The sequence below is a fragment of the Podarcis gaigeae genome, assembly GCF_964106915.1.
Source record: "Podarcis gaigeae genome assembly, chromosome: 3".
In the NCBI taxonomy this organism is placed as follows: Eukaryota; Metazoa; Chordata; class Lepidosauria; order Squamata; family Lacertidae; genus Podarcis; species Podarcis gaigeae.
The window spans coordinates 112,707,972-112,735,465 of record NC_139680.1 but is presented as its reverse complement, the minus strand read 5'-3'; positions in this window follow the sequence as shown (position 1 = coordinate 112,735,465).

The window sequence follows — 27,494 nt, the reverse complement described above, 5'->3', positions numbered from 1 at the left end:
TCATTTTGTTCTTCTGCTTTGACAGCTCTTTGACAGCTGTCAAAACCTCTCTTTGTCTTCTCCCGGCGCTCTCGCAAAACGCTCCCAGGGTTCCGGGGGGGGGGGATTACTTTTAAATCAATTCCACTTTTCTCCTCCAGCTCAGTCTTATAGTTTTCCGTCGCGAAATTAATATCTTTGTAAAAATAGGGTTGCACTCGATCTTAGATGTCAAATCCTTTGCTTTAACTCCTCTACAACAGGGGGGGGGGCTGACTTCCTTTTTGCGCCTCCCCCGCTCGCTCCGAATTTTTAAAAATTTATCCCCCTTTTTAGTCCAGGTTCCAATTACTCACAGGTTATTCTTTTAGGTCCAAATTTTCAATAGAAGAAGTCAGCGCTCTCCGTCGAATGGCATGCGGCTTCGCTCGGCAGGGGAAGCGGAGGACTCAAAGCACCACCCCCCCGTCACCCCTTCCGTAGCCTTTAAAAAGGCTCCTTCGCGGGCCGGGGGGGAGCGCAAAAGGTGCCAACCGAGTCACCATGTCCATGGATTTCAGCGCCCATGGTTTTTGAGGGTCCCCGCGTCGCCGGCGCGGTAGGACCCAGCCCCTGCCGAGCAGGCTCCCTCCGGAGCTCGGAGGGAGTCCGCCATTCGGCAATGGCGCCAACCCGGAAGTCCCCCAGTCAAAGCCATTTTCCAGGATGTGCCCACTGTCACACACTGACAGATTCTAGGAGCTACAGGTGAGAGCTGAGGGCAGGGTAGGGACACAAGGTGGACAAACTACCCCAGAAGGAGCATGGCATGTCCCCCCACCAGAGATATTTAAAAAAGGTAAAGGACCCCTGGACAGTTAAGTCCAGTCAAAGGCGACTATGGGGTTACGGTGCTCATCTCGCTTTCAGGCCAAGAAAGCTGCCGTTTGTCCACAGAAAGCTTGAGGCCAGCATGATGAAACTGCTTCTGGCGCAACGGGACACTGTGGTGAAAACCAGAGTGCATGGAAATGCCATTTACCTTCCCGCCACAGCAGTACCTATTTATCTACTCGCACTGGTGTGCTTTCAAACTGCTAGGTTGGCAGGAGCTGGGACCGAGCCAACGGGAGCTCACCCTGTCACAGAGATTCAAACCTTCGACCTTCTGATCGGCAAGCCCAAGAGGCTTAGTGGTTTAGACCACAGCGCCACCCACGTCCCTTGCACCAGAGATATTACCCCTCCCCTAACACAGATGGCTGATTCATGTGTGGCAGTGAACATGGGTAAAAGAAGCCCCATAGCACATACAAGCATTTTTGTGTGTGAAAGAGTGTGTGCTTTTCACTTCGTACAGCTCACCTGTTGTGTACACATGGAATCAGGCTTCACCTACTGAACTTTACATGTGAATCACTCTACAAGTGTAGAACTCAACTATTTGTGTGCCCAGAAGGCTGGTTCACATGTTCTAATGAACCTAGGTACACAAAGTCCCTGCACATGCACATGGGTTTGCACACCTTTGCACTTTGCACAGCTCAGACTTTGTGTGCACAGATGTGCAAATTGTATACTCCTTGAATGTTACACATGAATCATTGCATGTGTTCACAACTCAAGGTACCACTATACACAAATTTTACTCTTATTCAGTGCAGCATGATCACCCCTTATCTGTCCCAAGTCATGGAAATCCAAAAGATAATATGCAGGGGTTCTATGAATTTAATATCGTTTCTGTATATAGTCTGGGCTGCCAAAAAAAACTGTATATAGTCTGGGCTGCCAAAAAAACAAATACCTTTTGCTGGCAGCTAAGACATTCATGTTTCAGAATCTGGCAAGGCTTTTATTTTTAAAAAAAGGAAAACAGAAAAAGAAAACTAAACAATCCCCTTTTAAACCATGTAGCCACAGAAGACTCTTAATAATTGATTATAATTGATTTTAACCTTGTCCTAACCTGGACGGCGTCTTTTGTCCAGATGGGATACGGGAGGGGGGGAAAGCCCCAATATGCCTCTTTAAAAGCTCCAGACAAGAGCAGAAGATAAAATATTTAGTCTGCCAAAGCCTTGACCTCCGAATTCTAGGCAGTTTTGAACCTGAATTGATTTCCGACAAGGCAACTGGGAGATGATTACAACAAAATGCACTAAAAGGCAGACCAGCCTCTCTCTTAACATCCTGGCAGCTTAGCTAGTTAATAACAGCAACTGTTTTAGATATAATACCAATTTCTGTTAACAGACGCTAGGAGAAAAGTAATAATAAAGGGAGAGCACTGCAAAAACGAGAACATTTTGCAGTGTGCGTAATCCAAAGGCAGGTTGTATGTCCATGGGGGCGTGTGCCAGGAATTCTAGAAAATAAAATTTAAAATAGACAACTTTTTAGGGGCAAGGTGAATGGAGCATCACTGGAGGAATGTGACAGAAGGTGACAACTGATGATTGCAACAACAGCAGCTAGAATATTATATACACAGAAATGGAAAGAAGAGACAGGTCAAATGAAGAAGGAGTGGCTTTTGCAAGTAATGCATATGCAGAAATGGCAAAGCTGACAGAGAAATTGAGAGATCAAAATGAAGAATTTTTACAGAGGAACACAGACCTTTCGTGGACTATTTTTTTAAAAAAATATATTATAGTCAAATGAAATTACAGGAAGGATTTGAGGTAAAAGCAGAGGGGGGAATGACAAAATAGTTGTAATAGAGAAAGCTTTTTGTAATAGATAAAGATATAACCCATTCTGTGTTGTTTCAAAATCTATACTTGGTTGTTTTGGTTTGGTTTTTGAAAGCTGTTTTGGGGGACAGGTCTGTAAATCGCCGTGGGACATGATCAAGAGTCGGGAAACCAAGCCTTATGAGGAACGGTTGAAGGAGCTGGGTATCTTTAGCTTAGAAAAGAGGAGACTGAGAGGAGATATCATAGGGCTGTCACATGGAAGAAGGAGAAAGCTTGTTTTCTCCTGCTCCACAGGTTAGGACGTGAACCAATGGCTTCAAATTACAAGGAAGGAGATTCTGGCTAAACATCAGGAAGAACATTCTGATGTTAAGAATTGTTTGGCAGTGGAATGGTCTCCTTCAGTGGATTCTCCTTCCTTGGAGGTTTTTAAGCAAAGATTGGATGACCATCTGTCATGGATGCTGTAGCTGAGATTCCTGAATCACAGGGAGTTGGTCTGGATGAACTTTGGGGTTCCTTCAAACCCTACAAGTCTGTGTTTCCATAACTTTCTTGTTTGTTTTACAAGTGTATATTTTAGTAATAGTAATTTATTATTTGTACCCTGCCCATTTGGCTGGGTTTCCCCAGCCACTCTGGGCGGCTTCCAACAAAGATTAAAAATACATTAAAATGTCACACATTAAAAACTATCCTGAACAGGGCTGCATTCAAATGTCTTCTAAATGTCAGGTAGTTGATTATCTCTTTGGCATCTGATGGGAGAGTGTTCCACAGGGCGGGAGCCACTACCAAGGAGGCCCTCTGCCTGGTTCCCTGTAGCTTTGCTTCTCGCAGTGAGGGAACCCCCAGAAGGCCCTCGGAGCTGGACCTCAGTGTTCGGGCAGAATGATGGGGATGGAGACGCTCCTTCAGATATAGAGGACTGAGGCTGTTTAGGGCTTTAAAGGTCAACACCAAAACTTTAAATTGTGCTCGGAAACATACTGGGAGCCAATGTAGGTCTCTCAGGACTGGTGTTATATTTTATTGTTGAAACCCACCTAGAGACCTGATGAAGGGCAGGTAAGAAATCTCATAAATAAATAACCCTGAGAGCCAAATGTTGCTTTTTATTTGCATTTTTTATAATTAATTATTACATTTATATCTCACCTTTCCCCAAAGAGCTCAAGATGGTGTTCATGGTTCCCCTCCCCTCCCCTTTTCTATATATATTAAAAATCAAAGGATTTTTAATAGGTGTACAAAGGAACGATTTAAGTATCTAAAAACATAAATAGATAAATGGTTGCTATTTTTCTGTTATGCTCAGAAATTTACTTAATTTTCTTTTTGTGTTTTTGGGGTTTTATGTAATGGTTGTAACTGTTTTTTTTCATTTTTTGTTTTTCTTTTTGGTTATTTAAGCGAAAATTAATAAAAAGAATTTGAATATATATATATATATATATATATATATATATATATATATCACAACATCTATAGGTTTGCAAAGTTAAAATAAGTCCATGCATCCCCTAGATCATTTTGGTTTCCTTTTTTCTGAACCTTTTGCAACTCTGCAATATCCCTTTCAAGATGAGGTGGCCAGAACTGTACAAAGTATTCCAAGTATAGTTGCGCCATAGGTTGGCATGATGCCCTTATGATATCGGCAGTTTTGTTTTCAGTTCCTTTCCTTATGATCCCCAGTGTAGAATTTGCCTTTACAACAGCCGCCACACACTAGGTCAACATCATCTTCACTGAGCTATCCAATATGGCCCCAGTATCTCATTCTTGATAAAAAAATATATTCTCAGATCAGGAATGAGATATTGAGGGGGTCATAATGCAATTGCATATATTGCATTTGCAGTTCTACCAGTTGCAGAGGTCCTTTTGCAATCTCTTCTTGTGTCAACAGCCCTGAACAATTCAGTATCATCAGCAAACTGGGCCCACCTCACTGTCCACCCCAACTCTAAATCAGTATTTCCCAAACTTGGGTCTCCAGCTGTTTTGGGACTATAATTCCCATCATCCCTGACCACTGGTCTTGCTAGCTAGGAATGATTTGTAGTCCAAAAGCAGCTGGGGACCCAGGTTTGAGGAACACTGCTCTAGATGTTTTTTGAACCTTGTTAAGAGCTGGACCATAAAGAAGGCTGATCGCCGAAGAATTGATGCTTTTGAATTATGGTGCTGGAGGAGACTCTTGAGAGTCCCATGGACTGCAAGAAGATCAAACCTATCCATTCTGAAGGAAATCAGCCCTGAGTGCTCACTAGAAGGACAGATCCTAAAGCTGAGGCTCCAATATTTTGGCCACCTCATGAGAAGAGAAGACTTCCTGGAAAAGACCCTGATGTTGGGAAAAATGGAGGGCACAAGGAGAAGGGGACGACAGAGGACGAGATGGTTGGACAGTGTTCTCGAACCTACCAGCATGAGTTTGACCAAAGTGCGGGAGGCAGTGGGAGACAGGAGTGCCTGGCGTGCTCTGGTCCATGGGGTCACGAAGAGTCAGACACGACTAAACAACTAAACAATGACAAGGCAGAGAAGAGGGACAGAAGACTCTCAGATACTGGAAATGTACTGCTGTTGCCATGGGTGACAGGGCAAAGGTTGGACCATGGCTTTGGAGGGGATTCTTGGAAGGGAAATTCCCCAGTTTGCCCATCAGTGGAACCTCCCCGATGGAAAAAGATGGATTGTTCCACTAACAAAACCCAAGTCGGGCACGACTAAACGACTAAACAACAGCAACAAAATGCACAGGCCCCGATATTGATCCTTGGCAGACTGTGCTTCCTACACTTCTCCATAAAAATAACTCCCCTACTCTCTTAACATGTGACCCTTCACTTTTTCAGAGAAGTATCTTATTTCCCCTCTCCACACTGGTATGCCTTTTGGTGATGGGTAAAAATAAAAGCTTCCGTCCTAAGTGTCTCCCCTCTTTAGCTGTAGGCAAAAGGGGGAAATGGCTGTCTAGGGGAAGGAGAGAGAGAATTCCAAAGCCAAATCTGCGCGTCTCCTTCATTAGACATAGTTTAAACAGTCCACCGGGTGCCTTTCATCCTCATTGTGCTTGTGTTTCTCTTCCCGGAAAGTACCCCACATCCAGCAACATCCACCCAGAGTGTACAAGAATGCTGAATTGTCATGTAGGATTTTTACCTCACACTGGGGAGGTATTAGTTGATAACATCCACCTTGTTTTTGGATTTACTGCTTTAGCATATTTCATGCTGGAAGTATTTTTTTCCTCCCCACCATCTGCTAAGATTAGCACTCTAGTGGTGTAATAAATTTACCTACCCGGCTCCCATAGTGTAGCCTGGAACTGACTTACACTTTACTCGGCCTAATTGAAAATAGGGGAAGATAAATGATGCACTTTGAATTTCTCTCTCAGATGTACCATTGTTCATTACTACAACAAGGGAATGAGTGGATCTGATAAGAAGATCAATTGTTCCGTAAAACAAAAGTTTCCATGGCAAGAGAACGGTACCGACAGCTGTAATTGTCTATGGGTAACTTGTAGGGAAAGATCTCAATATTGTCATCGTAAGGAATGGCGAGTTGTTTTCTGATTTGCACACTTGTTTCTCCTGGGGGTAGGGAGAGAAGGAAGTGTGTGGAAATGAAAGAGAAGCCCGTCAGTCATTGTTCAGAATATCAAATCATAGTGAGGCCTCAAATAGTGATAAGAGTGAGTTTGGGAATGGGGAAGTTCAGAAATCCTTCTGATTAGGGTAAGACCAGTTCAAGAGAGAAGGATGGACTCCTTCAGAAGGTTTTGGCCTTTACTTCACTGGAGGTTTTAAGCAGAGGTTGGATGGTGACGGCAAAGTGTTGGTGCTGACCTTTACAGCCCTAAATGGCCTCGGTCCTGTATACCTGAAGGAGCATCTCCACCCCATCGTTCAGCCCGGACACTGCAATCCAGCGCCGAGGGCCTTCTGGTGGTTCCCTCATTGCGAGAAGTGAGGTTACAGGGAACCAGACAGAGGGCCTTCTCGGTAGTGGCGCCCGCCCTGTGGAACGCCCTCCCTTCAGATGTGAAGGAAATAAGCAGCTATCCTATCTTTAAAAGACATCTGAAGGCAGCCCTGTTTAGGGAAGTTTTTAATATTTAATGCTGTATTGTTTTTAACACTTGATTGGGAGCTGCCCAGAGTGGCTGGGGAGACTCAGCCAGGTGGGCGGGTTATAAATAAATTATTATTATTATTATTATTATTATTATTATTATTATTATTATTATTGCCATCTCCAACAATGGAGTTGAGAAATGACCTAACCTGGGGAGAAAACAGCAAAGACCTGATGAAGAGAGCACAGAAGAGGTTATATTTTCTGAGAATCCTCCGGAAAAACAATCTCTCAAAGGAGCTGTTGATGGCATTTTACCATTGTACTGTTGAGAGTGTAATAACTTATGGTCTGTGTGTGTGGTTTGGGAGCTGCACAGTCAGGGGAAAAACAATGCTGTCCAGGGTTGTAAAGACTGTGGAGAGAGTAATTGGGTGCACTCTTCCCACCTTGGATCAAATCTATGCTTCCAGGTACCATAAGAAAGCTGCAGAGATAGCGCAGGATAGTGCACACCCCGGAAATGATCTCTTTCAGCTTCTTCCTTCTGGAAGAAGGAACAGGGTTATAAAGACCAGGACTAGCCGCCTAAGAAACAGTTTCTATCCAAATGTGATTTTGGTTTTAAACGCAGTGTAAGGTAGTCTCTATGGGAGTATGTTGTATTTAATTATGGGGTATCAGAGTTTTTAGGGGGCTAACCAGGTTGGGATAGCTGGGATAGCAGCTATTACGTTGTTCTGTATGGGACAATGACAATAAAGATTATTGTATCATATCGTATCATTAGGGATTCTGTAGCTGTGAGTCCTGCATTGCAGAGGGTTGGACTAGATGACCCTCGGGAACCATCCAACTCTACAATTTGATGATCCTATAGATCTGCAAGTTTCAGTTGCTGTCAATTTCTCATTTTTCCAATTTTCAGTTCAGTTCTCCACAATTCTATGTTAATTTGCAATGGGGAGAGGGGAGCCTTCTCCTGAAAACTCACCCGTATTTTAGGGTGGCTTTCTCCTAATGTGCACATTGCTGTGTACAGTTTTGCCTAATATATCTCTTTTTGCAAAGCGTTTTCCCTAATAAAGTTCATCTTGCATGCTATTTTCACTAAAATATGCATTGCTCTTGCATCATTTACCCTTGTATATCTGATTGACCCTAGTTGATCTGATTGATATCCTATGCCCTTTTAAAATTTGGCTCTTTTGTGGGGGTGGGGAGGTTATTGGGTTATTGGCTTTATTCTGATTATATATATTGTGGTTTTTGTGTTGATCTTTTCTGTGAACAGCCCTGAGACCTTCAGGTATAGGGCAGTAAAAAGATAAAGGTAAAAAGAACCCCTGACCGTTAAGTCCAGTCATGGACGACTCTGGGGTTGCGGCGCTCATCTCGCTTTATTGGCCGAGGGAGCCAGCGTACAGTTTCCGGGTCATGTGGCCAGCATGACTAAGCCGCTTCTGGTGAACCAGAGCAGTGCACGGAAACATTGTTTACCTTCCTGTCATAGCGGTACCTATTTATCTACTTGAACTTTGATATGTTTTCAAACTGCTAGGTTAGCAGGAGCAGGGACAGAATCCCCGTCACGGGGATTCGAACCGCCGACCTTCCGATCAGCTATTATTGGATTACAGTGGTACCTCGGGTTAAGAACTTAATTCGTTTTTTAAAAATATATATATATTTATTAGGTTTTTACAAAAGAAAAAACACATAACTACCACAAAAGTGAAAAGAAACAAAACATAAACAAAGATACGTATAAAACAAATCAGAACAATAGAATACAGAAAAATAAGATTCCACCCAACAAAATACAAAACATAAAAACTCCACTGTATTCTGCTCTGGTCAGACCTCACCTGGAGTACTGTGTCCAGTTCTGGGCACCACAGTTCAAGAAGGACACTGACAAACTGGAACGTGTCCAGAGGAGGGCAACCAAAATGGTCAAAGGCCTGGAAACGATGCCTTATGAGGAACGGTTAAGGGAGCTGGGCATGTTTAGCCTGGAGAAGAGGAGGTTAAGGGGTGATATGATAGCCATGTTCAAATATATAAAAGGATGTCACATAGAGGAGGGAGAAAGGTTGTTTTCTGCTGCTCCAGAGAAGCGGACACGGAGCAATGGATCCAAACTACAAGAAAGAAGATTCCACCTAAACATTAGGAAGAACTTCCTGACAGTAAGAGCTGTTCGACAGTGGAATTTGCTGCCAAGGAGTGTGGTGGAGTCTCCTTCTTTGGAGGTCTTTAAGCAGAGGCTTGACAACCATATGTCAGGAGTGCTCTGATGGTGTTTCCTGCTTGGCAGGGGGTTGGACTCGATGGCCCTTGTGGTCTCTTCCAACTCTATGATTCTATGATTCTATTCTATGATTCCATCAACAATTGGCCCCTCGCTGCAACATGCAATATGCCCATGAAATATGTTTGCAGGGAGGTGGTTTTCCCCATCGATGCTTGTGGACGACATCAACTTAAAGCAACACTCTGCGTCTTCTTCCTTGACCTCGTTGCATAGCCAGTGACAGATTTGCACTTCTGCTTTGAACAATTTCCTGCAGCCTCTGGAAAACACAAAAGAAAACATTGGGCCAGAGCGAGTGCTGAGTCACATATAGCTGACGAAACCCAAATACGGTGCGTGATCACCCAGATGCATTATTTATCGCCACAACCCATTGATGGCTTGCTTACACAGGAACCCTCCTGCGGTATTGAAGGCCAAAGTGCCGCCGCTCTCTCTTTAACAACAGCGTTGTATCTTTGGCAACTCTGGTAAAGACTCGGGGAAGGAGGTGGGGGGGAGAGAGGGAAAGGGAAAATCAATAGCACTTCATGAGCGAGGTCTCGGTCTTCTTTTTTACGAGGATTCTGTCAATGCAAGTGGCCATTACAGTACTTGAAAGGCATGATATAAAATTGCTTCAACAAGATATAAGACACAGGGTCTGAAAGAACCTGGGGAGAGTATTTTAGCCAACGTTAAATAGTATCATCACATAATTACTTCCATTGGCACATCTTCAGCGGGATGCGCTCACACGGGGTAGGAGCTTTCTATTATGGGTGTGGAAATTGGCAGGGAAGGCTGTCGATCTGATGCCGGCTGAACTACCCAAGGTCAAAGCGAGCCACAAAATGGAGCCTCTGCTGTTATCGGTGGTGGCGCAGAGCAGAATGGCTGTGGTCAAATAGGTCTTTTTTTGTCGTCTTCTTTTGCTTTTTCTCCTCCTCCTCCTCGAATTGGAGAGTTGGAAGGGAGACAAGGGTCATCTCCTCCTCCTATTCCTCCTCCTCCTGCTCCTCCACCTCTTCTTCTTCTTCCTCCTCCTTCTCTTCCACCTCCTCTTCCTCTTCTTCATCTTCTTCTTCCTCCTCCTTCTCTTCCACCTCCTCTTCCTCTTCTTCGTCTTCTTCTTCCTCCTCCTTCTCTTCCACCTCCTCTTCCTCTTCTTCGTCTTCTTCTTCTTCCTCCTCCTCCTCCTCCTCCTCTTCCTCCTCCATGACCACCTCTTCTTCTTCTTCTTCTTCTTCTTCTTCTTCTTCTTCTTCTTCTTCTTCTTCTCCTTCTTCTTCTTCCTCCTCCTCCTCCTCCACCTCTTCTTCTTCTTCCTCCTCCTTCTCTTCCTCCTCCTCTTCTTCGTCTTCTTCTTCTTCCTCCTCCTCCTCCTCCTCTTCCTCTTCTTCTTCTTCCTCCTCCTCCTCCTCCTCCTCCTCTTCCTCTTCCTCTTCCTCCTCCTCCCACCTTCCTTGTCTTCTTCTTCTTCAGCTTTGTTACTAGTATCACAGGAAGATATGCTAATCTGGCTAGGCTAGTCCCAGAAGTAAATGCTAGATAGACAACCCCTGTTGGAGATGCTCTAGCTCTCAACTGCCTGCATTGATCAGGGGTTTGGATCAGATCAGGGGTTGGCTAGATCAGGCAGAGCCAATGTGGATCCTCCCCCTAAAAACTGTTGTGCTATAATTCCCATCAGCACCAGCCAGGTTGGTCAGGTATGATGGGAACTGTAGTCCAGCAACATAAGGAGGTCAACACATTTGCTTCCCCTTGACTAGTGGAGGTTGTCCCCCACATGGACAATGTTCAGGTGTTCACCTAAGATATACCCTTTTGTTCAGGCCTATGGCTTAACGACTGGCTCCAGTGGAGTTGGTTGGAAGGTGCATGAGGCCACCACGTTGCTCAGCAAGTTTGTGCCTGGTCAGTGTCTGGGTGGGTGACCTCCTATGTTGCTTTCAGGACTCGTCGAATAGTCTGACTCATTAAAAGTAAGCTGTGTATATAATTAAAGACCTAAACTGACTGAGTCCTGCTTAACTTCAGGAATCCCTTCTTCATAAGATCTTTTGAGAGAGCCATGGTCAGGGGTATATTAAACATCTGAGGTGTGACATCTATCCTAACATGTTATAGGGCCTACTTTGTTGTGGCACCCTAATTATGCATTGTCTTATCCACAGAGGCTTGCCTGGACATCTGACTACAGTGTATGGTTCAGACTGGTTCCTTTTTTTACTGGGTCTGCTTTTTTGTCATAACCAATTTGATTACTTATATGTGGCTGTATTCTGAAATTGATTTTATGGTTTCCTGTTGCTGATTCATTGTGTGCTGACATTTTATGACTCGCTTAATTGTATTATGGTGCGGTGTTTTACTCTTCTATTGTAGAAGTTGTTGCCGCAGTAGCTGTAACCCGTTTTGAGAGCTTTGGTTAGGAAGAAGGGCATAAATTCCAGAATTAATTAATCAATTAATTAATTGAAGATGCACAGCCAGAGCTTTATCTTTTGTTTTCACCACTGCTGATCCCACTACCAAAGAGAGAAATCATTCCTAAATAAAAATAATTAAGAATGTGAGAATATTTGCTGATGCAGAGCTAGCAAGTGAGGCTCATGGCTGCTTAAAGGAAAGGACTTGAAGCTCAGTAGGTGGAGTGTATGCTTTCCAAGGAGACAATGTTGAACTTGATGGACCAATGATCTGATTTGGTATAAGGACATTGTCCACATTCTTCCTAAATTGCCTTGTGGCGTGATATCCCAGTGTTAGTCAACTCAGAGCATTAAAATCACTGAACATGACTCACAGCATGACTGACATTCAATATCACTCATGTTTTCTTTTTCTCCATGCATTAGCACTGTTGCTGCCTGATAAAGTAAAGGTAAAGGTACCCCTGCCCGTATGGGCCAGTCTTGACAGACTCTGGGGTTGTGCGCCCATCTCACTCAAGAGGCCAGGGGCCAGCGCTGTCCGGAGACACTTCCGGGTCACGTGGCCAGCGTGACATCGCTGCTCTGGCGAGCCAGAGCCGCACACGGAAACGCCGTTTACCTTCCCGCTGGTAAGCGGTCCCTATTTATCTACTTGCACCCGGGGGTGCTTTCGAACTGCTAGGTTGGCAGGCGCTGGGACCGAGCAGCGGGAGCGCACCCCGCCACAGGGATTCGAACCGCCGACCTTTCGATCGGCAAGTCCTAGGCGCTGAGGCTTTAACCCACAGGTGAGATTTAATTGTTGTTTCCAACAATGTCCACGGGCCTCATCATCCTGTCCTTCAAGAAGTAACCCACTTTGGTGGGTGAAACAGCAGCTTCACTCTGGCCTCCACTGAAATCCACAGTCTTCCTTCCTTCCTGGATCTCGCTCTATCTGAAGAAAAGCTCTGTATCCATGCAGCCCAACATACAGCCCACATTTCATCATTTCCTGTGAGCAGCTGATTGGTCACCTTCCTACTTCATAAGGTAATGAACTCAATGGACCCTCTGTTCTTCCCTTCCCCAAGCTACAATTCCCAGAGTTCCCTGAGAAGAGGGATTGGCTGTTAAACCACTCTGGGAACAGGAGTCTCCTAAGTACTCTCAGCACCTTTAATGGTAAAGGGAACTTTGACTGTTAGGTCCAGTCGTGACCGACTCTGGGGTTGCAGTGCTCATCTCACTTTACTGGCCGAGGGAGCTGGCGCCCAGCTTCCGGGTCATGTGGCCAGCATGACTAAGCCGCTTCTGGTGAACCAGAGCAGTGCACGGAATGCCGTTTAGCTTCCTGCCGGTGCGCTACCTATTTATCTACTTGCACTTCATGCTTTTGAACTGCGAGGTTGGCAGGAACTGGGACCGAGCAATGGGAGCTCACCCCGTCTCAGGGATTCAAACTGCCAACCTTCTGATCGGTTAACCCAAAGCTCCACCCGCGTCCCTTTAACTAACTACATTTCCCAGGATTCTTTGCTGGAAGCCACGGCTGTCTAAAGCAGTATCATACTGCCTTTAAGTGTATGGTGCAGATGTGGCCTGTGCCTCACAATGTGGGTGTTTCGTTTGCTGGGAATTGAGATCCCAGAGATAATATTTGAAATAACTAGCTATTAAAGTCAAGAGATATAGCTTTATCATACGTAGCCATTTCTTTTTATGAAGCTCGCCGGTGCACACAAACACATACGGACTTTTACATTTCTTTAAAAAAATAAAAATCGTTGGTATTTCTTTTCTTTTCTTTTTAAGTTATATATTCTCCCTCCCCCATGCCCTACCCCCAATGAAAAAGAACAGTTAGCGCATTTGGCAGGGCAAGAGAGCATAAAAATAAGATCTCTGTCAAATGCATGCTAAATGATGGAAATAATAACAGGAATATATGTAATTTGAATAACAGCCTAGGAAACAGAGGCAGAAAGCTGAGTGGTTATGAAAATAAGCCAGGATGCAAAGTGAAGATGTCTCAACATATGAGAGAGAGAGAGGGGGAGGGAGAAGAAAAGGGGGGGTGAAGATTTTGGCAGTTGTTCAGTTGAAAACACACTTACTAGGAAATTACCATAAATACATTTCACCTAAATTGCTTTCCCTTAAAACTAAAAGCCTTGGGTAAATTTCATTTTTATTTTATTTTTCTTAATGCACAAGAGCTCAGCAAGGGAAACTTACTATGCCACCAGCACCAAGCGTTGCTTTTTTTTCAGGGTTTTTGAACAGTAACTTTTTCCTGGATGCCTCTTATCTGCACAGGCTTGGTACAGATATCCATGGACATCAAGTGAAGTGATAGTACCACTCTATTACGCCTTGGTCAAGCCACACCTAGAGTACTGTGTCCACTTCTGGCCACCACAATTTAGGAAGGATGTTGACAAGCTGGAATGTGTGCAGGGAACCAAGCAGAGGGCCTTCTCGGTAGTGGCACCCGCCCTGTGGAACACCCTACCATCAGATGTCAAAGAGAACAACAACTACCAGACTTTTAGAAGACATCTGAAGGCAACCCTGTTTAGGAAAGCTTTTAATGTTGAATAGACTATTGCATTTTAATATTTTGTTGGAAGCTGCCCAGAGTGGCTAGGGAAACCCAGCCAGATGGGTGGGGTATAAATAATAAATTATTATTATTATTATTATTATTATTATTATTATTATTATTATGCAGAGGAGGGTGGCCAAGATGATCAAGAGTCTGGAAACCAAGCCTTATGAGGAGTGCTTGAAGGAGCTGGGTATGTTTAGCCTGGAAAAGAGGAGACAGAGAGGAGATGTGATAGCCATTTTCAAATATCTTAAGGGCTGTCACATGGAAGAGGGAACAAACTTGCTTTCTCCTTCTCTGGAGGGTAGGACACGAACCAATGGCTTCAAGTTATGTGGAAGGAGTTTCTGAGTAAACATCAGAAAAAAACTTTCTGACAGTAAGAACTGTTCGACGGTGGAATGGTCTCCCTCAGGAGGTTTTGGACTCTCCTTCCTTGAAGGTTTTTAAGCAGAAGTTGGGTGGTCACTTGTCATGGATGCTTTAGCTGAGCTTCCTGCATTTCAGGGGGGTTAAATTGGTGACCCCTGGGGTCCCTTCTGACTCTGTAATTCTATGATTCTATGACGTCTCCCACAAACACAGTGTGATCCCTTAGGTAACTGCAGCCCATTGGGACTGGTGGAGAAGAAGCCCAACATTCAGTGGTGCCAGGGCCAATGACAGGGAAAACCAACTCTTTCTAGTTTTCTCCTCATTCTTCTCCCTGCTCAGTTCTACAAGGGCAACACAGTCATCCCCAGAAGGCAGGCAGGCAGGTGGAGGCCATCTGAGGGCATCCTGAAGTTGCCAGGGCAGAGTCCCATTTGCCCTTCTGGACCAGCCTCCACTCCATCTAATGGGGATACATAACTGGCCAGGAATGCAGGCAAGACCCCCTAATCTGTCCCTTGCTTGAAAGTAGCATCCAGGAGGTGAGAACTTCTTCCCACCTTGTATTCAGGCATCATGGATTAGCTGTGCTCTCACCCCTAAACATAGCCCATCCTCCCCATTCCCTCTCTTTCCTGAACTAACAGAAACCCTGCTGCAGGCCTGTGTTCAGGGCCATCTCAGGAAGCTGTCAATAACCCTCCTTAATACATCGGTTGCTTTATCGATACTCATGCAGAGCATGAAGTCAACATTCAGTAGAGAAGACCCTTTTCCTTCTCATCTCCTATCACATTCCCTGGTGGTAGAATAATTTGGTATGTTCACCATCACAACCCAGGTTCGATGCCTGCCATGGGAGCACGTTTTGAAGAAGGGCTATAGCTAAGTGGTGGAAAATCTTCCTTTCCTGCAGAAGGTCCCAAATTCAATCCTCAGCATCTCCAGATGGACCAATGAAAACCAGTGTGATGTAGTGGTTAAGAGTGGTAAACACGTAATCTGGGGAACCGGGTTCACTTCCCCGCTCCTCCACATACAGCTGCTGAGTGACCTTGGGCCAGTCACACTTCTCTGAAGTCTCTCAGCCTCACTCGCCTCACAGAGTGTTTGTTGTGGTGGAGGAAGGGAAAGGAGATTGTGAGCCGCTTTGAGACTCCTTCGGGTATTGATAAAGCGGGATATCAAATCCAAACTCCTTCTTCTTCAATTGTGTGACCCAGCAGAAGGCAACTTCATATGTTCCTGTGTCAATAAATATCCTGATAAAGGTGAGATCCAAAAGCCTTTTGGGGGCGCACCAAAAAACCCCACACACCCAACAATGGAATATTCCCCACCTCCTATGGTACCTCTTTGGCTTCCAAAGCTGAAGGTTTGCGATGCATTAATTTTCACCCCATCACAAGTGAATAATTTGAAGATATTCTCCTCCAGCTTTCAACACTAACCTGTCTTAGATATACCATTACTGACCCCCAGATTTGTGTCATTAGGCCTTACCTAGCCAAGGATATCATTGGGACAAGTGCTAAGCTTGGGGGTTGGGGTGGAAATCACAACATAATTACAGCGATCTCCTAAAACTGAGTGCCAAAAAAGAAAAGGAAAGTTACATATTAATTGTAGGTTACGGCTGAAAATCAAATCCTCCTCAGCTTGAAGTCTACTTTCTACTGAATTAAATAAGCACCATCTCCATTAGCTGAACAAGCAGCATATGGTACTGGTAGTTTGCCAAGGGAAATATGACTCTGACTCAACATAGTTAGATATACTGCCTTGTTTCCTACATTCCACAGCACTCTTTGAAATCAACTAGGAATACAATATTATTTATGTATTTACTACATTTCAACCTTCCCTGTTTCCTCCAAGGAGCTCAAGGTGTCATGTGTGGTTCTGTCCCTCCCCATTTTTTAATCCTCACAACAACCTGGTGAAGTAGGCTGAAAGACTGTGGCTGGCCCAAGGTCACCCAGTGAGTTTTGTGGCTGAGCAAGATTTGAACCAGCCGCCCCACATCCTAGCCTAACACTCTTAACCACGACCCCACACTGGCTCAGTTAGATTGTGTGTGTAGGGGTGTTTTAAGGTGTTGTTGTTTAGTCATTTAGTCATGTCCGACTCTTCATGACCCCATGGACCAGAGCACGCCAGGCACTCCTGTCTTCCACTGCCTCCCGCAGTTTGGTCAAACTCATGCTGTTAGCTTCGAGAACACTGTCCAACCATTTCATCCTCTGTCGTCCCCTTCTCCTTGTGCCCTCCTTCTTTCCCAACATCAGGGTCTTTTCCAGGGAGTCTTCTCTTCTCATGAGGTGGCCAAAGTATTGGAGCCTCAGCTTCACGATCTGTCCTTCCAGTGAGCACTCAGGGCTGATTCCCTTAAGAATGGGTAAGTTTGGTCTTCTTGCAGTCCATGGGACTCTCAAGAGTCTCCTCCAGCACCAGAATTCAAAAGCATCAATTCTTCAGTGATCAGCCTTCTTTTTGGTTTTAAGGTAGGAGTGGGTAATTTTATTTTATTTTATTTTAAAATATATATATTAAATTTTTATACCACCCATTATCAGAAGATCACAGGGCAGCAAGTAAAAATGTCCTTTCAATCTGCAAATCATCTCGTTGCTGTACTCTGTAGCATCCCAGATACTCATGCTTCCATTGAGCGTCATTGTGGTGTAGTGGTTAAGAGCAGTAGACTCGTAATCTGGTGAACCGGGTTCGCTTCCCCGCTCCTCCACATGCAGATGCTGGGTGACCTTGGGCTAGTCACACTTCTTTGAAGTCTCTCAGCCCCACTCACTTCACAGAGTGTTTGTTGTGGGGGAGGAAGGGAAAGGAGAATGTTAGCCGCTTTGAGACTCCTTCGGGTAGTGATAAAGCGGGATATCAAATCCAAACTCTTCTTCTTCTTAAGCCCTCCAGTAATTCTTACAACAGCCCTGTAAAGTAGATCAGTGCCATGCTGATTATATCCATGTTGACTTGCCTTAGTTGACTAAGTGAACTTATGTGTGACTCAAAATTTAAACTGCAGACTTTCCCACTGATATCTGAGAGCCTTAGCTACTGCTGCTCAACAGCTCTTTAGCAGAAGCATATTCCCAACTTCTTTGCCTCAGGGGACAGAAAAAATAGAGTTATAGTTCAGATGAGGTGCTCTTTTTTTGCAGCATTCTACCATCACTCTTTCAAAACTCAGCTGGAAGACAGTCTTGAAGTTGCATCGCGTAGAAACTTCCCGACTCCCTCCCAGCACGAGCTTTTCCTCCTCTTGTTGTTCTTGTGTAGTCATGAAGGGTGAGTAAAGGGCACCTAAAATGCTAGTCAATAGATCCATTATTATGATTGGCTGAAAACCATAAAATGCATCCATCAAACCTTCGCATCGAATCTCGCACTGAATTATGGTGATAAATAGGCTCTCTTCCATGACGTCACCTGCTAATCTATTCAGAAACCCATTCCCTGCCACCATTAGACATCACTCACAGGTGTGCCAACTTGTTCTTGGGGGGGGGGGGGAAATCCCTCACTCAGGGCAGCCGTGAAAGTTTGTGGCAAATCCTGTCAACAGAAATACAGAGAACATTTCTGTCTTCGTGCTTGCAGGCAATTACGGAGAGCAGGATTTTGCTTCTGGCATTGATTCCAGAGTATCACAGAACTTTATTATTATTATTATTATTATTATTATTATTATTATTATTATTATTAACTCATGTGGGTGGCGCTGTGGTCTAAACCCCTGAGCCTTTTGGGCTTGCCAATCAGAAGGTCGGTGATTCAAATCCCCACGATTGGGTGAGCTCCCGTTGCTCTGTCCCAGCTCCTGCCAACCTAGCAGTTCGAAAGCACGCCAGCTCAAGTAGATAAATAGGTATCACTGCGGCGGGAAAGTAAACGGCATTTCCATGCGCTCTAGTTTCCATCACGGTGTTCTGTTGTACCAGAAGCAGTTTAGTCATGCTGGCAACATGACCCAGAAAGCTGTCTGTGGACAAACACCAGCTCCCTCGGCCTGAAAGCGAGATGAGCGCTGCAACCCCATAGTCGCCTTTGACTGGACAGAGGTCCATCCAGGGGTCCTTTGCATTTTACCTTTTACCATGGTAAGAAGAGTTTGGTTTTAAATTCGGCTTTACAGTGGTACCTCTAGTTATGAACTTAATTCGTTCTGGAGGTCCGTTCTTAACCTGAAACTGTTCTTAACTAGAGGTGTGCTTTTGCTAATGTCTCAGTCTCAATCAGTTTTATTGCACGTAGCCAAAGGCTGCCGCAATGTACACAGAATTATTTGACAATTAAAAGAAAATATGAACGAATGGATTCCAGCCTTGAAAAAATCTCAGATCCAACATTCCTTTTGCTAATGGGGCCTCTTACTGTGCTGCTGGCACACGATTTCCCTTCTCATCCTGGGGCAAAGTTCTCAACTCGAGGTAGAATGGAATAGAATAGAATTTATTATTTATACCCTGCCCATCTAGCTGGGTTTCCCCAGCCACTCTGGGTGGCTCCCAACAATGTATTAAAATACAGTGGGCTAAAATAATAATAATAATAATAATAATAATAATAATAATAATAATAATAATAATAATAATAATAATAATAAATACAGTGGTCTGTTAAACATTAAAAGCTTCCCTAAAGAGGGCTGCCTTCAGATGTCTTCTAAAAGTCTGGTAGTTGTTCTTCTCTTTGACATCTGGTGGGAGGGTGTTCCACAGGGAGAGCACCACTACTGAGAAGGCCCTCTGCCTGGTTCCCTGTAACTTGGCTTCTCGCAGTGAGGGAACCACCAGAAGGTCCTCGGCACTGGACCTCAATGTCCGGACAGAACGATGGGGGTGGAGACGCTCCTTCAGGTATACTGGATCAAGGCCGTTTAAGGCTTTAAAGGTCAACACCAACACTTTGAATTGTGCTCGGAAACATACTCTTCCAGGTTAGCGGAGTTTGTAACCTGAAGCGTTTGTAACCTGAGGTGTTTGTAACTCAAGGTACCACTGTATTGGGATTCCAGCATACCATCCAAGTGTCCAGATTTTCCAGGGACAGTTCCAGAATTATGAAAACCACCCCAGCTTCTGATTTGATCGTGGAGTGTTCCAATTTCTCCTGCCAGCGCCAGCGCCACTGATGTCAGGGAGGAAAATTATCCACTGCTTTTCCTGAGCCATGACAATGGCAGCTGCACTGGCTGAGAGCGAGCATCCCGTTATCTATCCATGGTCACCACTGCTGGCCTCCTCCCTTGGGCAGCTCCTAGTGATTGTTGGGAAACGGGCAAAGAGGAGGGGAGGTTGCCACAACCGAGACACAGCCCCATGTGACACACTGGCTCTGGAGGGGCAGACAGAGGGCAGGGATGCCCTGGGTGGGAAGAAAGGAGAAGCAGAGGCAGTGGCGTAGCGTGGGGGGTGCAGGGGGGGCCGGCCGCACCGGGCGCAACATCTGGGGGTTAGGGTTAGGGGCGCAAATCCATGGGTTAGGGGGCACAAATTACTTGCCTTGCCCCGGGTGCTGACAACCCATGCTACGCCACTGAGCAGAGGAGAGGAGGTGGATGGGGACAAAATTAGAATCAGTTGGTTCCTCTTGTCATTGGCTGTGGTTACACCTACTTTTAGCATATCTGCCTTTTACCCAAATGGCCAGTGCTCACTGCTGATGTCTCTGAGTACCAGTTCCTGGAATTTACAAGAAGGGAGCAGCCTGTTCTACTCAGGCCCTGTTCGTGGACTTCCACATCTGGATGACCAATGTTGGAATAGGATGCTGGACTAAACGCATCATTGGCCAGATCCGATGGAGTTTTTATTCCATTTTATGTAGCCCATACCTTTCCTAAGTCCCATTTCATCTTTCCTTTTGCTACTGCAGCACATTTGCAGGGCAAATGTACAATCTGATTCCGTGCAAGAATTGTAGCCTCAGTATAAGATGAAGGCATTGACTGTAGCTTTGTGGCAGGTATAGGGCAAAAATTAAATTGGCACAATGCGTGCAATCTGCATAATTTATTACATTTTCGGAATTTGGGTCTCTGAGCTTCAGAAAGCCAAGTTAAAGTACCCCAAAGCTTGTGAGCAGCTGCTGCAGTATATAAAACAGCAACACACTCTGTACAGTACAGTTGTGTTTGCCCAGCTCTGTTTGCACAAACCAGTATGGATTAGCTGTGCTCCACCGCCAAGCAATCTGGTTAAATGGTCTAAGAAGGCGTTTGACACTTTGACTCTGATATTTTATTATTGAATATAGAATCATAGAATTGTAGAGCTGCAAGGGACCCTGATGGTCATCTAGACCAAACCCCCTGCAGTGCAGGGATCTCAACTAAAGCATGCATAAAAATAGCCCTAGTGGATTAGGCCCATCTAATCCAGTATCCTACTCTCACAGTGGCCAACCAGATGCCTGCAGGAAATCCACAAGCAGGATCTGGACCCAATAGCACTCTCCTTATATTTTTCAGTCAAAGTTTTCATTATTAAAAATAAATGGTTGGGTTTTTTAGAATTAGCATCATGGGCCTCAAGAAAGTCGCGTGAAAACAGTTATCAGTTTTGCTGTATTCTGTCCTGTATAAGGGATGTGGGTGGTACTGTGGGTTAAACCACTGAGCCTAGGGCTTGCCAATCAGAAGGTCGGCGGTTCGAATCCCTGCGATGGGGTGAGTTCCCGTTGGTCGGTCCCTGCTCCTGCCAAGCTAACAGTTTGAAAGCACGCCAAAGTCCAAGTAGATAATTAGGTACTGCTCTGGCGGGAAGGTAAACGGCATTTCTGTGCACTGCTCTGGTTTGCCAGAAGCGGCTTAGTCATGCTGGCCACATGACCGGGAAGCTGTACGCTGGCTCCCTCGGCCAATAAAGTGAGATGAGCGCCAGAGTCAGTCACGACTGGACCCAATGGTCAAGGGTCCCTTTACCTTTATCCTGTATAAGTTAAGCTGTAGGTTGTCTATTTAAAAAAATGCACGAAACTTGGGTCTTCTGTAACTTATAAAAGTGATGTGTTGACAATACTGAACTAGATTGACCAAAAGGATGTTCCCTACGTTACCAGGATGGTGGCAGATTATGTCTCGTTCAGATGTTATACAAAACTATGCTTTGGTGCTATAGGAATGAACATTTAACAACACCTTGACCCCTCATATAAATGCTAAGCATTGTAATTTTTATTTTTCTGTTTTTGAAGGAACCCACATCGAATTACTGAAGGCAAAAGAAGTATCTAAGTGAAGTACAGAGCACACAGATTTGTTTTAAAAAATTAGAGTTTTCTAATTTCTCTGGGAGGGGGGAACAGAGAGAAAACTTGGCAAAGAGGTGGGGCGACACCAGAGCTAAACACTGACTGCAGCGTTTGAAAGCTCCTTTGCCATTGGCTGCGTGAGTTCTAGTTTCCATAAACTGAGATGAGCAATCCCTGACCATTGGCTCAGCTGTTGAGGTGTTACAGAATGTGTTTGATCATTCCAACTGCTCAATTTTGTGTGTGGGGTTTTTTTTGGGGGGGGGGGAATCTGTCTGCATGCAATGACGAGGGACAGATGGGTGCTGTTGATAGGAAGGGGTGCTGAATTATCTGTAGCCAACTGTTCAACTAAGTAATGGATTTCAATCGGCTGTTGCTTAGTTCCTAAATAATTGTTTCACAAAGAATCTCGTCGGTTTTATTCTGAAATTATTTCCTAAAAGGAGGGTTCTGCTGCTGCATAAGGAATAAGCTTAATAGGCTCAGTGCTTACAGCACCTGATTTGTAGGTTCAATCAATTCAGGTAGGGCTAGTATTTCTTCTTCTTCTTCTTCTTCTTCTTCGTCTTCGTCTTCTTCTTCTCGTCTTCGTCTTCTTTGTCTCTTCGTCTTCATCTTCTCCGTCTTCTTCATCTTCATCTGATTTTTAGGTTCAATCCTCCATCATTTTCAGGTAGGACTATTATTATTTCTTCTTCTTCTTCTTCTTCTTCTTCTTCTTCTTCTTCTTCTTCTTCTTCTTCTTCTTCTCCTCCTCCTCCTCCTTCTTCTCCTTCTTCTTCTTTATCTTTGTCTTCTTTATCTTCATCTTCTTCGTCTTCCTCTTCATCTGATTTGTAGGTTCAATCCTCCAACATTTTCAGGTAGGGCTATTATTATTTCTTCTTCTTCTTCTTCTTCTTCTTCTTCTTCTTCTTCTTCTTCTTCTTCTCCTCCTCCTCCTCCTCCTCCTCCTCCCGCCTTTTCCCCTGACAGAGACTCGGGCCTGTTATCAGCAGTCTAGCACAGAACTACAGACAGCCAAACCGCTCTTCCTCTTGAGGTCACGAAGATGGAGAGGGCAATTCTGCAGTCGTTATTATGTTAAAAAAAAATTGGGTGACAAGGACTATGCCAATTAAACTTACTGAAAGCAACTTGTCATTCAAGATAATGAGAATGAAAGCCTAGTACACTTACAGTAACTTCTGTTATCACACGCACGCAATGGATGCCACCTTTCATGGGTACGGAAATACTTATTTTATCAAAACCCATGCAACTTAGTGACTACACATCAGTAAGGCGGTTGGAATGGAGAGGTGGAAATAGCTTAATCCATTTCCCTGTCCGATCGTCAGATCAAAATAGGCGGCAGTATCATATTGACAATGGTGATCATGCTCATCATTTATATAGCATCATTTGTACAGAATATTCAAAGCAATTTACATATATTGTTTCAGCAATCAGCACAACAGTCTCCTAAGGAAGACCACATATTATTGTGCCCATGCTACAGCTATGTAGATGAAAATGTGACGTTACCTAAAGATAGATTGTACATAAATGTTGCTCCGCTAAGGACTGATTCAGCAGTAACATCACACCATGGTTTGACATTATATGAATAAGTCTTGTAAATGAACACTGCCTCCTTCCCCAACTCTTTTAATTTGTCTTGTTTTGTTTGGTTTTTAACAGACCATAGTTTGTTTTCAGTAACTAATCGGAAACCTTAAGCCATAGTCTGTGTGTGCATGGATAGTGTCATTATAAGGCTTAGTCACTAGATGGCAGTGGACTTAGTTGTATATGGGTGATATTAGCAATTTCCTGTTGCTGTTATAATTTTGCTTTTGTATGTCATCTAAGCCTTCCATGGCAGCATAGTGCAAATGTAGGAGCTGTTGGAGAGAAGCAAATACACTTCCTTTTCCTGGACAATGCACGAGTTACTTCAAACCATACACAGACACTCTTGGTCTAGCAATCTAGCCAGCACTTGCTTGTAGACTTCCGGATTGGCACCATCGCCGAATGGCGGACTCCCTCCGAGCTCCGGAGGGAGCCTGCTCGGCAGGGGCTGGGTCCCGCCGCGCCGGCGACACGGGGACCCTCAAAAACCATGGGCGCAGATGCCCATGGACCTGGTGACTCGGCGGGCACCGTTTGCACCCCCGACCCGCGAAGGAGCCTTTTTAAAGGCTTCAGAGCGGGGGATGGGGGTGGCGTGGTGCTATGAGTCCTCCGCTTCCCCTGCCAAGCGAAGCCGCATGCCATTTGGCGGAGAGCGCTGACTTCTTCCATTGAAAATTTGGACTAAAAACAACAACCCGTGAGTAATTGGGAAATTGGACTTAAAAGGAAAATTTTTAAATTCGGAACGAGCGAGGGAGGTGCAAAAAGGAAGTCCGTCTCCCCCCTGTTGTAGAGGATTTAAAGCAAGGATCTGACAACTAAGATCGAGAGAAGGGTCTGTTTTTTATTGATAAGAGTTATTAATTTCACGATGGAAAATTACAAGATAGTGCTGGAGGAGAAAAGTGGATCGTGTGAGATAAAGTACAACCCCCCCCCCCCCCGGGAACCAGGAGTGATCCGGGAGAGAGCCTGGTGAGGAGATATAAAGATTTTGACAGCTGTCAAAGTAGCTGTCAAAGTTAGAGAACAAAAAAAGAACTTTGTTACAATGACTTTGCCTGTTAGATTCGTTACAATTTGGATATAAATTGTTGAAAACAAGGGATAACAACTTAGTCTGACTTTTGGGTGTGATCTGGAAGGAAACAAAGTTACCACAATCCCTCTAGAGGGGGCTTTGGGACACTACAAGAATTGCTATAAGTGGGAAAATACTCATGGATTTGAACAGGACTTTTTATCTCCTGGGAAAGCTGCAAAAATGAAACACTATTTTATCTACAGAGGTCTCTACACTAAAGGAGACAATAGATATATCTATTGAAGAATGGAAGGGACTGGACCTAAGTTTTTGTTCCTGAATAAATAAAGCCTCTGTAGTGGAACTAGAAGTTTTTGGAACTAGAATGTTTTTGCAGCGGAACAGGAAAAGAAACCTGAGGAAAGTGAGGAAAAAGAACAACAAGAATTGGATAAAGCTGGAACTGGGAGCATTTGGGACATTCAGATTTAAAAAGGACTAAGAAACAAAATTTGAGTTTTACTCTTAAATATAGAGATCTGGATGTAAGAAAAAATGGACCTTCTTCAGATAGAGCTTTTCCAAGACTGGGTGTTTGAAACTAAAGTACTAAAAAGATGGCAAAGACTACTAAAAAGACAGCAAAGTGGAGCTGAGCGAGATTTGGACATGGATGTGGGGTCTCCAGGCTGACAACAGATAGATTGATGGATATTGGGGATCGAAACCGGGAAAGGGGGGAGGGAAATTCGGAATCCAAAGGGTGTAAAATTATATTTTGTTCTTTACTTTGTTATTTCATTCTGTTCTGTGTATTAAAGAGGGGAATTCGTGGAAGGGAACAGGGGTCGATCTTAGGGGAAAAAATATTTTTAAGTGGAAGGACGGTGGAATATATAGGGAAAGTGGTTATATAAGATGAATTAAATTGAACATTGGGTCAATGATAATAACGATAATAAGCTTAAAATTTGGGGTAAGAACTTGAGGAACTAATTTGATGGAAATGGAATACAAGAGGGAGTGGGGTGGGGAAGTCCTGGGAAGATGTTAATGAAAGTAAGGCCTAAATGCAAATGTTTTCTTTTTCTTTTTTTTCTTTTTTTTCTTTTTTTCTTTTATATTTTGTATTTTTCTGGAAATTTCAATAAATATTATTTTTTTAAAAAAATGCACTTGCTTGTAGCCTCTCTGTCTAAGTTAACTCTACCCCCAAAAGCTGAGCCATTTTGTTGTTGTTCACTCCAAGAAGTCTGCTATTTTCTCTGTCATCTCCACTCATTCTGTTAATAGTTCCTGCATGAATAAAGCCTTTGAATTCCAGAAATTGGAAGAGATTATTCCAATCCAATTCACTCAAGTTGCAAAAGTTTCTAACAAAAGTTTATCATGATTTACCATAAAAGTGTGGGAAGACTTGATGGGGATGTGGAGAGGGCACAAACCCAAGTTCCTTCACTTACAAACTAAAATGATTTGGCATTATCTGAATCAAGCCTAAAACCCAGGCTTAAAATCCTTTTGTCTTTTTTTAAAAACCCTTTTAGATGTCTTAGGGATGTATTGAGCAATATAATTGCGTCACATTTCAGTTTTGCTGGGGCTCAGTCATAGGATCATTTTGACTTGTGTTGGACACATTTTGCACTGAGCTTTTATGCATTTTGTATGCTCTGTTTCATAAAACACACATACTTTTATAATAAATAATAATAATAATAAAATTTTATTTATATCCCACCCTCCCCAGCTGAAGCCAGGCTCAGAGTGGCTAACAACAGTAAAATGATACAACATTCTAAAATAAGTTCATTATAAAATCAGTTCAAATCAGATTAATGGCAACCATTGGGCTAGAGTTCTGTGAGGATTGCCAAAGGAGGGGTTCAGGCTGTGCCCTGGCAAAGGCCTGGTGAAACAGCTCTGTCTTTCAGGCCCTGCGGAAAGATGTCAAGTCCCGCATGGCCCTAGTCTCATGTGACAGAGCGTTCCAGCAAATCAGGGCCACAGCCGAAAAAGCCCTGGCTCTGGTTGAGGCCAGCCTAATCTCTCTGTGGCCCGGGACCTCCAAGATGTTTATGTTTGAAGACCGTAAGGTCCTTTGTGGGACATACCAGGAGAGGCGGTCCCGTAGGTATGAGGGTCCTAGGCTGTATAGGGCATTAAAGGTTAAAACCAGCACCTTAAACCTGATCCTGTACCCCAGCGGGAGCCAGTGCAGCTGGTATAGCACCAGGTGAATGTGATCTCGCAGCAAGGACCCCGTAAGGAGTCTCGCCGTGGCATTCTGCACCCGCTGGAGTTTCTGGGTCAGCCTCAAGCGCAGCCTCACATATAGTGAGTTACAATAATCCAGTCTGGAGGTGACTGTCACGTGGATCACATAATACTTATTTTCCAATGCATTTCCTGCATTGTACTATTTTTTTCTGCACATGTTTTACACCAAACACATTTACAGTACGTGCACACAAAATCCAGATTACTATATAATCAGACTGGGAATTGTGTCCCAGCCTGTAAGCAAGTTTCTTAGTGTGGATTCGGGTTCATCCACTGAGAAAAGATTTCCTCCTCCATCCCCAGTAACGCTACACATACAAGGGATGAGCCAACCTCTCTCCTATTCCAAGCTTACCTGAGCAAGTGTGCTTCAGCACATAAGTTAGAGCACTTTATTATGACAGCTGCATCTCGCTAGCAAAAGACAGTAACTAGGAAAGAAAGAGAGGGAAGTGTTCAGACTGAGCCTCATGAATACATTCAGCAGCAAAGAATGTAGGGAGGGGAGTACAAAGGAGTGAAATTAGCATCTGCAATTCATTCGTGGGCATGGAATTTTTTTTGGGGGGGGGTCTCATTTAAACAACATGTTTTACTAATCTGACATGCTGCAGACCTCGCAGAAGAGTGGAGGAGAAAGTAAGCTCTGTCAAGGATTGGGGACTGTCAGGGAAGTGGTAGCTATTGCCTGAGTGTCTTCCAGGGGAGAATGGGCAGATCAGGACCTTGGACAGTTCACAATGGAAGATGTTGCCTCAGCCGGGGCCAGAGTTATCTGAAAGTGTAAGGCAGGCATAGGCAAACTCTTGTCCTCCAGATGTTTGGGACTACAATTCCCACC